We start from the raw sequence: 12183 nt of genomic DNA on the forward strand, positions 1-12183 counted from the left end.
AAAACTGAAACCATATTTTGTTATTTCCCGATGACCGGTTCCAACATTGAAGACACGACAAGAACCGGTAGGAACCGGCGGTCCGGTTCGATTCCTATTTTCCACCAAATTCGGTTCCCGGTCCGGTTCCGATTCGGATTGGTTCCTTTGCACATCCCTACTTGCTTGGTTGTTAAAAGTTGAAGAAAAAAAAGTAAGTATAAAAGGGGAAGCAAGTGTGTAATTTTTGTATATTCCTTTCCAATATCCCATATTAGCTTGTGTACAAAGAAGCATGAAGAATAATCTTTTATAAAATAAAACAATAGCTAGATATCTTTTTCTTAATTAATTGGGGTTTGTAGTTTTTATGATAAGACTCTATCTATCTATCTATCTATCTATCTATCTATCTATCTATATATATATATATATATATATATATATATATATATATATATATATATATTATATTTTGTGTGGTTGTTAACAAACTTAATGATCGTGCTAAAAACAACTTAAAATATTGGGCTTACAGCTAAGGTATCCTAAAGTTAAAGGGATAATGACTTGGGAGGGTAATAAGGTTTCCAGTTTGTCCGTATTAGGTCACTAAGGTTTTTTTTGTGCGTATTAGACCAATATGGTTGTTATTACCGTTTAGAAATAGTCCTTTTACCAGTTTTAACGGGTAAAAAGGACTATTTCTAAACGGTAATAACAACCATATTGGTCTAATACGCACAAAAAAACCTTAGTGACCTAATACGGACAAACTGGAAACCTTATTACCCTCCTAAGTCATTAACCCTAATTATTTAGAAAACATGCTTACTAATCAATGTGACTGATTTGTTTGACTGAAAATAGTTGCTTCCATTTAAACTTATCTCACAACCCTTCCAGAACTTCTAAGTCCAGAAACTCATATGATTGATGATCTTCATTACATAAATATGCAACATTTTTATCAATAACTTCTTTTTTGTCATTTAAATGTTTACATGAACACATCCATATGTACAAAAACAAAATCTCACTTTGATACCTCCCATCAATGTCTACATTTGATAACGAATGGAAATGTAAAACCAACAGGGACTTGCAGATGATGTCTATTATCAATTATTTTATAAAAAGCAAAACCACAACATGAACTAAGAAACTGAAGTTGCAAAATTAATCAAAATCAACACATAAACAAACATATACAGACTATATACAACACGTAAACGGAAGTTTATAAAGCATGAAACTTAATGACAGGAAAAGTAAAAAACTTAAAGGAGACTTTATAGAAAGAAAGATCACTTTTACTTGCCACAAATGGTTGAAGACATCAACAAGAAGATCAATCTGACCATAGAATCCACATGTTGTCTGATTATGACTTCAATAGATGAACTACTGAAACGTAAGAATTACAATTGAACTCTATTAGCATTTGAAAAGGGAATTAGTGTTAAAAAAAATTTGGACCATTTCTTGATTTGTGTGTGTCATCCTTGCGCAGGGGCCATGCTAATCTTCTCTGTATCGTTCCAATTTTATCGGATGTCCCCAAAGGGACGACTATAGATGAAGAGCTTCGCCATATGAAGGAGTAGCAGGTTATATGGGACGACGCGAGTTCCAAACGAAGTAGTTTACTGTTGATGGTCATATATTTCTCAATGTCTTTAAAATTAGGGTTAATGACTTAGGAGGGTAATAAGGTTTCCAGTTTGTCCGTATTAGGTCAATAAGGTTTTTTTGTGCGTATTAGACCAATATGGTTGTTATCACCCTTTAGAAATAGTCCTTTTTACCCGTTAAAACCGGTAAAAGGACTATTTCTAAACGGTAATAACAACCATATTGGTCTAATACGCACAAAAAAAACCTTAGTGACCTAATACGGACAAGCTGGAAACCTTATTACCCTCCCAAGTCATTATCCAAAAGTTAAAAGGTACATCTTAATGTTTCGTGATATCGAATGAGAGCTAAAAAATTCCATGATTAAGAGATTCGTAGAAAACCAAACCATTCCACTACTCTCTTACCTATTAAAAGATTCATTGATAATTTTTGGAATAAACATTTTTTTTTCATTAAGTTTGTTAACAACCACACAAAATATATATATATATATATATATATATATATATATATATATATATATATATATATATATGTTCGGTGTTGGTTTTTTGTTGTATATGACTTTTTATGTGCATATGTGAATTTATATATATATATATATATATATATATATATATATATATATATATATATATATATATATATATATATATATATTGGTTCATGCGAGACGGACTAATTTTGTGAGACCGTGAGACGCAATCTTAGTCACTCATTTAGTAGATAAAACAAAAATATTTTTAAACTGCAAAATAATTGAAAATTTTCGAAATTTTTTTCCAATATTATTTTCGGAATATATATTTTCCAAAAAAAAAATAAAAAAATAACAAATAAATACAAAAAAAATACATTTTTTTACATATTTTAGTAGAATATTTAGAATATTCTACATATCTGGAAAATCTAGTAGAATATTCTAAACATTCTAAAAGTCATATTAGAAATGTATAGTGTAATATTTTATTAGAATATTTCACGTATTTTTAAAAAAAAAACGGTAATTTTTTTTTAAAGGTTGTTTAGGTAAATAAAGTTCCGAAAATAATAATTAAAAAAAGAATTTCTGAAATTTTCCTATTATTTTGCATTTTAAAATTATTTTTAGATTTGATTTCACGGTCTCACAAAATTAGCATGGTCTCAAATAAACCTGAACCTATATATATATATATATATATATATATATATATATATATATATATATATATATATATATATATATATATATATATATACTAGCCGTTTACCCGCGCCAGGCGCTGGGTGCGAATAATTTTTTTAGAAATTAATTTCTAAAGCTAATTAGTTCTTGTCTGCAAATATTATATAATATTCTTGTTTTTTCTTGAGAAAATCTCGAGGATGTAATTATTATATTTCAATATTATGGTGCATTCTTGTGCCTCACGAAAACACCAAATTCTAAGTCGGCATTTGCATTTAGCTCTGGAAGATTAAAATCATTAAAGTACAATGCTTTAAAAGAAGAAAAATGTTCTCGTGTATGATTAAATGCAAAAATCTCCCTATATGATAAATTCAATTTCATATTGTAAAATGGTTTAATATATTTATGATATGAGATGAATAAGAGGGGGGATTTGGTCATTTAAAAGCGTGGTAAAATGATCAATAGCAAATATAACATTTTTCAAGTAGTTTTTAACATAATCTTTTTATAAAATTAGTAGTGCATCAGAGGTCAAATGAATGAATAAACAGGAAGGGGGGGGGGGGGGGGGGGGGGGGGTTCTATGTTGTAATAGTTGGATATATACCATAGAAAATTTCAATTGTGATTTTTTTCAAACGTGTAATTAAGGACAAGATAACAAAGGAAGTATCTTCCAAATTGTGTTTTCTATCTTGTCCATAACCATATACACTATTATGAAATGAAAATGTATCAATAATAACATAGATCATCATACCTGATTCTATAAATACTAATTTCTATTCAATATATCATCCTCAAAGATGGGACTAAAAAGGAAAAAAATAACATTTCTATTTCCACTGAGTCATAAAAAAATTACATTACTATAATCGGTAAACGCTTTGCAATATAGGAAAGACTAAAAGTACAATGCTATTTTTGGTATTTAGCCATTAAAGAAACATTGCAAATGACAGTATCTTATTATTATTATTATTATTATTATTATTATTATTATTATTATTTGGCTTTTGAATCATTTTGAATCAAGAACTTGCAAGGAACCTGGTGCATGAAATAGTTAATAGGAAGTTTGTATTTAACCACTAACTAGCCGTTCAAAAAAATGGCGGCATGTCATTATTTCCTTTAATTAGTCTAATTGTAAACAAAATGAAAGTAAGATGCGATAATAAACATTTTTTTTATTTCGCGGTTTAAAAACAATTGACAGAAACGCTCTATTAATGAACATTATTTCCTCTAAGAATATAAAGATTTTTTTTTCAAAATTTGATATATTAAACAATATTTTCTTTAATTAGCCAAAAAAGTTACAAACCATATTGATGTTTATAAAATTGTCATAAATAAAATATGGAATATTATGCGAAACAAAAGAAGAAGATGGAAATATGGTCAAATGGACAAAAATAAAAAAAAAATAAAATATTATAGGAAACAAAAGAAAAGGAGGCAATATGGTATTTTGGTGGTTATTAGTGCTCATAAGAACTTATATAGTCACACAAATGGGCCATTTGTAAAGAAATTATAGGAATGGTCCGTGTACAAGAAAATTATAGAACATGTTCCTATTTAAAATTAATGGACATAAATGGTACCCAAATATAGTTTATTACAACTTTTGCATACATAACATACACACACAACATAAAAAAAAATCACAGAACAGGTCCTGCTTAAAATATGGATACAAATGAAATTATTTAAAAAAAAAAAAAAGATATTTACATGGACCAGGGGCTAATCTTGCAAGAGTTGGCAACCATGAAGACCAGCCATGTCAAAATTTCAAAACATGGACCAAATGCAGAAAGTGACATCCACAGGGAACCGAAATTGTATTTACTCTTAATAAATTTAAATGTTGTTCACTTCTTTTTGTTATAAAACCATTGTACTTTGAGAGTACATTGTTATAATTGGGTCACAAGCAATAGCAACATACTTTCACATATGCGCAGTCACTCAAAAATGAAATTAAAAAATCTAAATATTTTATTTTTGACAAATGGTTAAATAAGAATATATATATATATATATATATATATATATATATATATATATATATATATATATATATAAACAATAGTTCAATAAAAAAGAAAGTACATTGCTATTTATCGCCATCTAACTACTAGACAAAACAATGAAATTACATTGTTAATTCTTGTACTCAGCAAATATGTTAATCTATCGATATTTGGATTTGATATAGAGTATCATGAGCTTTGTTTTACTTAAAAGATCAAAAAAATCATGAATCAAACAGAAGTTGAAAATAAAAAAGGTTAAACATGCCTAAAATGCCCTTCATGAGAGGGTTAATGTCTCACAATTGGCAACATCCATATACAATATTACTATTTAGGGATAATCCATATAGTTAAATCTTTTAAAAACACGATTCATAGCTTTAAAAATGATTCATCTTAGGAAACGATTCAACTACATTAGCATCAATTGATGCATTATCATCAAGAACAACATGTGCTCCCTTTGGCTTCCGTTTACCAGACATAGAAGCATATGTGGATCATATTGTAATATTATTCATCAAAAGATATTTCTACTAACAGATAGCATGATTTATTTATGAAATATTATCTAAATAGGTGGATATGAAGAAATCTACTAACCAATGGCATGATGTCATCTCCATGGTGATAAATTTTATAAGAAACTAATTAGTAAACATTTAAAAATACATTAAATTTTAATAAATATATGTAATTAGCAACCATTTTGCAAAAAAAAAAATGCATGAAAATTATAAGATGGATTTTTTACCCATTAAACAATGCCAAAGAAAGACCACTGAGAAATGCATTTGAGTAAGAAAAAAGCATCACCTTTTTGAGCATCCATCCAATAGTAGGCTTCATAAATTATTGTAGTACTAGCCTTCTAGGTACTGTCAATATAAGGGCTTCACTGTATGCTCTCTTGACATGCCGTTGTTCAAATAAAGGTCAATAAGGAACTTATGATTATCCTTAAATGGGAACTTTCAAATAGTATAATTGATTATCAATCGAGTCAAATAAATACAAATGGTAGGAAAATCACAATAAAAAAAATTTGAAACAGAAACAAAAATCAACTAAAGCAAACAAACATATTAAAAAACATATATTGATTACTTTGATTTCCTGCAAAATTTCATCAAAGGACGTTTATGAACCTATCAAAACCTTAAGATTAACTTTTAACCTTAATAATAAGTACTAGAAGCTCAGTTGATCATAATTAGAGTTTACCTTCTAAAAAATTTAAAGAGAGAGCATGAGTGACGGAGGTCTGTGTTTGTGCGTATAGAGAGAGAGAGAGAGGGAAGGAGGGAGGGAGAGAGAGAGAGAGAGAGAGAGAGAGAGAGAGAGAGAGACGGTTACTGATGGTTTAGCAATGGTGATCCTCATCTACATCTTCCGCATGTGGGTATTGATGGAAGCACCTCCATCTATTTCTGGTAGCTTGTGGTGATTGAGGGAGAGAGGGTTTCTAGAGAGAAATTGTAGAGATGGACAAAGTGAATCATCATATAAAGACATAGGGCCGAGATATTTGGAAATTTTAGGATTCAAGTTGAATGTAACATATTCCTTATGAATCATTCTTGTGATATGAATGTGTTGACTAAATATGATTTAGGGAATTCAAATGTAAAAAAAAGACTAGGTCAAGATAAGGTAAGAAGAGATGGGGAAACAATATGGGAGATAGCAAGCATTAGATATTTGTATATTGTGTTTAACATTTTGTATTACTTAAAATTAAGACTTCCTTGTCTTAGAATAGCTAAATGCTTTTTAAGGTACTAGTCGCTTACCCGCGCTAAGCGGCGGGTGTGATCAATTTTTGCAGAAATTAGTCTCCACGGCGATCAATTTTTTTCACAAATAGTTTATTACATATAAACAATTATCAATAAGAGTTATTAAAAGAGTTCTTATACTATGAATTGATATTTCTAGTGAATAGGTTCTGATCGACGATTAGTTTCATTTCGAGAGCGGCACATAGTTTTCTTTATAGAAATTCTTTATTGTTTCGACAATGAAGCTTTATGGTAGGGGCAGTATTAGTTAGGTGAATACTATTATTTTTTTTGGTGAACGGTTCATAAAACAGTTTCAATAAGTAGTTTCTTTTCTCAAATAGTTTTTTCAGTAGCCTTCAAGACTTTTGTATTGAGACATAGTTAATAGAAAATGACAGAACTTTTGAGATTACGATTAAAAATCATTTTTTTTTCATAGCATAATTTTTCGTGTTTAAAAATAACTCTTATGTTAATTAGTGTGGTTCGAGTGCGTGTTAAATAGTGACAGTGAACAATTAATTTCCAGTTACTATTTTAGTATCTGTAAATTAGTCACCTTTTTGTTGGCGTTTAATATGTTTTTTTTTGGGTAAATAATTACTTTGGGAAAAATGGTTTCTTTGAAAGTATGTTACAACTTTTGGTTATAAATTAAAACATGTTGGATTAAAAATAAAATATTTTTTTATTTTGGGTTAAAAATAAAATTATGTTTCTCGGTTAAAAAAATATATATTGTTGTTTGGGTTAAAAATAAAATTATGTTTCTCGGTTAAAAAAATACAATGTTGTTTTGCGATAAAGATAAAAATAAGTTGTTACTTTGAGTAGAAAAAAATGTTGTCATCTAAAATGAAAATGCGTTGAGAAAAACAAATATGTAACTATAAGAATCTAACATAAAAAATTCACCCTTATTACTTTCTAAGAAATAACACCTAAGTAACGATGTGTGATAAGCCAACTCAGTCGATATAGTGTCATGCTCAAGCTCAACTCGATTAAGAAACTCAACTTAAGCTCCATTGAGCCTTAATTTCGAAGCTAAAGTTGATAAAATAATTAATCCATTTGAGCTTGGCTCAACTGGGTTTTATATTATAAAAAAAATCATTAACTTGCAATAAATATATGATTAAATTTAAGGTTCATTTAAGCATAAATGAATTTGAATATGAAATTGATTGAAACATAATCTACAATTGATTAGTCGATTACATTGAAACGTAAACGTTATAAATCTTGAGCCCCTAATATCAAATATGAGACTTCATTTATTTAAGTCTTAGTTGATTCGTTGTCATTTTTTTTGACTTTTGACCACCTGAGATACAAAATTTAAAAAATAACTTGAAAAGATAGATACCACCGTTAATTTCAGATTAAAAGAGAAAACAACTTTATCTTATATACACTCATGCTTAATTATGATAAAATCATATTAATTTATTTCTTATAATGCACCATCACCAATTTTAATCTTAAAGATGAAAAGAACAACACATAAATAAAGTTGAAGATAAAATACTTAATGAATCGTTAGAAGAGCTTTTAGTGCATACATACATCATGTTGGATTAACACACAGATAAGAGAAAGTATATTTATTGCTTTTTGATTGTATGAAACCGATTACTAACCTTGCTGCAATAGAGCCCCACAACAACCCCTTTTTATCGCCTAAATAGTCCCAATATAGCAGGAAAATAACAAATCATCCCAAAATTTAAGAATTTCAATGAAATTAATGATAACTTATTTTGTTTGAGTAGCATCAACAACTATTTATCTTCTAAAAAGTTTATCACAACTTATCGGTCCTGCAAAAAATGGGAAGCAACCACATTCATGCCCCATGCACGAACAAACAGGACAAAGTCTCTTGATAATTTGATGGAAAACTCGCTCTTCTGCAGGTAACCTGAAGCTTTACATTTGTTTCATTTGGATTTCAATTAAAAAGAATATTTACTGAAAAAATCAAATAAAAATATCATTTCTTCCGATAAGTTTCATTGTAAAAAAGAGCATAAATACAATATTGAAGAAACCTTTGCAAGCCATGTGTAAGCACCAGTAGCAAGCAAGCTTGAAACAGAATAACAGAAACACCATTAGGAGAGTTGCAAAGAAACAATAGTACCAAAACAGTAACATCTTAGCGGCAACAATAATATATTAGTCTTGAATCCACAACCACTTGTGTCACTACATAGCACATTCTATTTTTCATATTCTTTCAACAAATGAGTTTTTTCATACTAATTTGATAAAGTTTTCAAAATCATGTGTTGTAATTTGATAAAAAAGTACATACCTTTTTGCAAAGCCCAAGATATAGTAGGAGCATCATATGACCATTTTGAGACCATGCCTACATCACCCGTCAAATTCATTTAGCCTCCATTGAATTTTCAGCTACACAGTTTCTTTAGCGATCTGATCGTTATTGCCATTGTCCACAACATCTGAAAAATCTCAAGACAAATCATCATTCGTTTTCATTAAAAAAATCAAAATGATACGTCATCCACAAGATTAACATAACATGTCAAGTGCTATATGACCTGGTATATCAGCTCCATCCCTGCCATACAATACCTGTTAAAGCATATGGCAGAAACTTCATTAAAAAAACATAAAACATCATGTTTTGTAAATACATGCTACACAAACCTTGTACAAAAAGGACTAAAACACATGGCATGAACTCACAACAAAGATGCTCCTTCAACAACTAACACTTACCTCTGTTTCTCTTCAACTAATAGTAAAATAAAACACAACCGACAGATGGATGGACGTTTGAAAAAAAATAACCCTAAAAATGGGCAGACTTTTAAGAGAGAGCAAGCTAGTAAAAACATTTGAGATATAAAATTTAATTTTTAGATAGATATCAGGGTTAGAGAAAGTGAGAGTGGTCTAATGGCGGTGGAAACAACAGATGGGTTATTGGTAAAAATATTAAAATTTAATTTTTATATAAAGATGATAAAAATAAAGGATTTGACCAAAAGTTATGTAAAAGCTTACCTGGAGTGAACGATCCATGGCCTCCAAAGAGCAAGGATGTCGGTTTGTTCTTCACATATGAAGGATCGAAGCTGAATCATAGAAGCATTTCAGAGGTGATTTGGACACAAATTCAAATAAACCCAAACTAAAAAAAGAAACAAACATTCAAAAGTTAGGTTAACTGAACAATCGATAAAATATAAATATGTGACTTGAGCTTCCTCGTTTCTATTAGACGATGGGTGAGCTGAGACAAAGAAAGAAAGGGTGAATGGTGGTGTCGCGTTTACCTTACGATTACGATGGGTGGATGAAAGCGGTCGGTTTAGCAGCAGCGCAATAGCGATGGTTGGTGGTGACTATCCACAGTAATGAAGAGTATCACACGTGTTCTGAAACATGTGCTTAGACTTAGTATTAGTCTTCCTATTGTACCTGGTCTCCTGCTTGTATTTAGGAGTTAGTTGTATTTTCCTTGTATTTATACTCTCTCATGTACACAGTATTAGATCATGAAATACACAAGAATATTCAGTATATTGTTTATAGAACACGTGTGATACTCTTCATTACACTGAAGTCCTAAAAGAGTAAATTGATATCAGGCGATAGCCCTAGCATCTGTTTCTTAAAATCAAAACAGGAAATCGGTGAGAGAAATAGGGAAGAGAACAGCGAAATCAGGATGCCTATGAGTCTGTAATTTCCATCGATGTTTTCAACGTTTGGAGCTTGGAACTGACTTCAAGAATGAATGGTTGTAAAAGATCTAAGCCCATGTAGCTGGTATTAAAAGGGAGCGTTCGAATTGAAGAGGTGGCGATTGTGAGAGGGAAGAGGGTTCCACATATCCTACATGTTGCTTCCAATTCCTGAAATATTTTAGGGAAAAGGAGGGATCGGTTATGGGAGAGCTATTCTGGGGCCGAGATTGATGCAAAGGATTAAAGAAACTCATCTACTGAATCCAAACGTGTTTGACTGAGTTCAAGTGAGAATTCAAATGAAAAAAAAAAAATCCAAGTCAAAGATAAGAAAAACAGAGATAGGAAAACAATACGCGAGATTTAAGGTTCTTATACGGATAACAATTTCAATGCACAAAATGTTTGTACTTTCTTCTTTAAATTTTGTACTACTTAAAATTAAGACTTTCTTGTCCTAAAATAGCTAAATGCTTTTTAAGGAATATATATATTTTGTTAGAAACTGATGACACAGGAGTTTTAATGGGTCTATTTTCTTGATTAATTAAGAATTTAATTAATTAATTAGAAACGTGTAAGCTTAAGTGGTATAAAGTGTAGAGATCTGAAAGTCAGATTTTTAGGACGATTATTAGATCTTTTAAGATAATTACCAAACTTAAGATGATTACTTAGTAACCAAATATGTTTTTTTAGTAAGATTCACCAAAGTGGTCCATAATTCTAATTTATGATGTCTACCTCAACTACTTCACTAATTTCTAACACAATAGATTTTATTATTTTTTTAAATAGTGTTCTTTTTCATTTCCCATTCGACTTTTTTAAGCTCAAGTTAGTGACTATTTAACTCAGGGTTTTGCACAACTTGGGATGGTTTGTCGCGATTTAACAAAACACGTATTTTTTGTACTACCTCCGTCCCAAATTGATAGTCCATTTTTTACTTTTGAAGTCTTTTTTCTTCAATTTTGACCTTAATTAATTTTGTTTTTGATAGATAATACTTGATGCAAAATATATGAATGGATTGCATTTTAAATGTTTTTTGCATTGCTGTAAGTTTTATCAAGTAATATATAACATAAATAAAACTATTTAAGGTCAACGTTGAAGAAAAAAGATTTCTAAAATCAAAAGTGGACTATCAATTTGGGACGGAAGGAGTATTAGATATTATGTAAATCTCAAGATTCATATATTTTGTAGTCTTGTCTTTAAATTACTGTTAAAATATATGGTAGGAGTGTCTTCAACGTCTTAGACCGGGTTAAAAGCTAAATAGAACCTGGTTTTCAACAGGGTTTCTTATGGGCAAGTCTTATGTGAAAAAGTAATAAAACCCGGTTTAGCAACCGGGGCCTATTAATGTAATATAACCCGGTTCCTTTGAACAAAACCGGGTCATGCGAATGTAGCCCAATTCTCTAACATATAGCCAGGTCCTTTTACTGCTTTTAATTTTTTTTGACATTTTTTATTAAATCGATAATGCCAATACATTATGGTTACAATTCACTGCTAGAAAAAAGGGGACAATCACTTCACATTCGTCAAGTATGGGTATAACTAAAAATAAAAGCTTGAAATACAACCAAATAGACACATACAACATCAGTATAAGGCTTAATTCAATGCATAGCATGATCCTATATAATCAATGTAAAGTTAGAGAATTTTGAGCACATAATCACGTATATATTTGTATGTATGAAAACATACGATAAATGTTTACAAAGAGAAAGAATAACATTTTTCTTACTCTTTCTAAATCCCTAAATTCTACAATGAAAATTTCTTATGATTTTATTTTAGCCAACTTTTCTAGC

The 12183-nt window shown here is 29.8% G+C and overlaps 1 long non-coding RNA gene and 1 other non-coding gene across 3 annotated transcripts; both read right to left on the reverse strand.

The window, feature by feature from the left end:
- Positions 1–1446: 1446 nt before the first annotated feature.
- Positions 1447–1549, reverse strand: LOC145103352 (U6 spliceosomal RNA). The gene has a single exon (XR_013706446.1). It is a non-coding gene; the product is annotated as a U6 spliceosomal RNA (small nuclear RNA).
- A 6921-nt stretch (positions 1550–8470) lies between these two features.
- On the reverse strand, positions 8471–10516 carry LOC145100202 (uncharacterized). Of its 2 annotated transcripts, none has more exons than XR_013704886.1 (3): positions 9938–10516; positions 9666–9792; positions 8471–9230 (listed from the first exon to the last, which is right to left on the reverse strand). It is a non-coding gene; the product is annotated as an uncharacterized LOC145100202 (long non-coding RNA). The 2 variants fall into 2 exon arrangements; XR_013704885.1 differs by having other exon boundaries at positions 8471–8717; positions 8947–9230; positions 9666–10516.
- Positions 10517–12183: the final 1667 nt, after the last annotated feature.

Source organism: Lactuca serriola, chromosome 4 (genome assembly GCF_051521515.1).
Source record: "Lactuca serriola cultivar US96UC23 chromosome 4, Lser_US96UC23_V15, whole genome shotgun sequence".
Lineage (NCBI taxonomy): Eukaryota > Viridiplantae > Streptophyta > Magnoliopsida > Asterales > Asteraceae > Lactuca > Lactuca serriola.